We start from the raw sequence: 2,489 nt of genomic DNA on the forward strand, positions 1-2,489 counted from the left end.
TTCTTGGTTTAAACTCAGTTTGACAAATGGTTTTTCTTTTTTTGGATCAAGGGCCCTTAAATTTGATATACAGGGTTAATTTATCCCAAAATTATACTATATTAGGGTCATATTTTATTTTCTCTCTCCCAGTAATTATAGCTGATATTTCAATTGGGAACATTCAACCCTTAGTAGGTAGTTCTGGAATAAATGATTGAAAATTCCAGCTTAATATTTAGGTTTATAGGTGGGTGAGTAATTTATTTGTCAAAACTGAACCGGACATCAAACTGAATTTATTATTAGGTCATGGGTCACTTGGTTCGACCAAATGATTCGAATTGGTTGGATCGGATGATGTAATAAATAAATAAATAATATTTATATATATTAAATATGTATAATTAATTTGAAATTATTTTTATAAATTATTATGACCTTAATTTTTTTGTGAATGAACAATGTGTTACTTGAAAAAGACAAAATGGCAACATGGGCTTTGTTTGTGAGCCAATGGAAGAAACATGTAATTATGCTAAATGGTTAAGATATGAAGAGAAAGCAACATTACAAGCTTTATATAAATTTCAGTGCTAATTTCAAATAGCATTTTTAATAGACTACTTACATTTTTTTTTTTAAAAGAAGTTATAACATTATTGATATTATATAGAAGGTAAATTAAAAAGAAAAATCCAATGGCTTAATATTTTTTAAAAATGGTACTTGTGTTTTTTTTTTCAAATCAGTGTCTTTGGTTCGAGCCGCTGAATTTTTTCTCACACCGTTAGAAAGTTGATGTGGCAGATGAGTATTCTTCTTTCTTCTTCCTCTAGAATTGGAGTTGTTTTGGAAATTCCAGAATGATTCTGGGACTTCCACGCTATTCTAGAAACTCTAATGGAAATTCTAATAGAAATTCCAGAATTGTGTTGAAATTTCCGATAATTTGGAATTTCTAGAATTTATTGAAATTCTAGAACTATTTTGAAAATTCCAGAATGATTCTAGAAATTCCACATGATTTAAGATTCTTCAATGGAAATTCTGGAATTGTTTTGAAATTTACGGTTGATTTGAAAATTCTAGAATCAATTAGGGGGAGTTCGTTAGAGGGGATATCGGAGGTGTGATAGAAATATATGGTGATTTGGATGGAGATTTGATAAAATTGTTATTCCTTTGATATATGTATTTTGACACATGAATTTCGTAGATGAAAATAAGTAATTGGATTTTAAAAAGAAAAAAAACTAAAACAACTCCGTAAACTAAAATTTATCAATTTCTAGTGTTAAAATATCATCATATGTTAATAAGATAATAGTTTTATTAAGTTTATATTTAAATTAGGTGAAATTTTACGAATTAGACAGATCGGAAGTCTCAAATATAACCAAGGTTAAAAAAAACAAAATTTTGGATAGATGGATGAGGAAATAGTGGTTTAAGCCCATTTCCATTTGCTTCAGCTTTTCTGTAAGTTTTTGGTCAGTTTTTAGGGGCTCAGTATGTATTAACTCTTGATTTATAACTTCAATTTTTTTTAGATAATATTCCAAAATATCTTTATTGTGAGAGTGTTTCAACTTTGTTCGGACAAAAGAACAACTTCATTAATGAGAAACACAGTTATCCTGACACAAAGTTGAAGAAAGCTAACTGGAAACAATAAAGGAAGGAAAACCTATTATCGTTGAACGGAGCTTGTCGAGCAATAGAATGAGCGACACCGTTAGTTAACCGCATAACAAAAGTCATATGAAAATCATGGTAAGAAGCAAGCAGGCTTCGACAGTCTTGGATTATACACCCGAACTCAAAAAGATCAACCTTCTTAAAAGTGATGCTATCAACTACGATTTTTGCATTAGTTTCAAACCATACATTCTGAATGTACAACGAGATTACCCACCAAATATCATCTTCGAAAGCAATGGCCTCATCCATCTTAGCATCAAAAAGTCTATGCAAGTAAGAATAGTGCAAAGTCAATGAACTCTCTCTACAGAGCGAGTCCAAGAAACATTACTGCTGCCACTCATAGTCAGACCCCTAGGGCCGATGCCTTGAACATTTTCCACTTACATCTCCATCAAATCTAAAACATACTTGAAATTACTGACCAAAGTGTATGAAGGTAATTACCTTCCCCAACCAATTAATTATGTTGCTGCCAGATAGACCAGAGGTCAATACCTGACCGGAATGAAACTTCAGAACTTGAGGTGCTATAAAGATTAAGGAATCAGTCAGCCACCTCATCAGTGTCAGCACTAGGAGGTGATAAATTTTTAGCCAGCACAAGGTTGTGTAAGAGTAGTTTGAAAAAAGATGTCGGTCATATTTGATATCAGTTGGAAAAAACAAACACCTTATAGTAGTAGGAACATGTTTAGCAGCAAGGCGATTTATAGTGGGGAGCAATTTAGAGCAGACTCTCCAAAGAAATTATTTAATTTTAAGGAGAAGACAAAGATCCTATAATTTCCGCCATCCCTCAATTG

This window comes from Euphorbia lathyris, chromosome 1, assembly GCF_963576675.1.
Source record: "Euphorbia lathyris chromosome 1, ddEupLath1.1, whole genome shotgun sequence".
NCBI classification, from domain to species: Eukaryota; Viridiplantae; Streptophyta; class Magnoliopsida; order Malpighiales; family Euphorbiaceae; genus Euphorbia; species Euphorbia lathyris.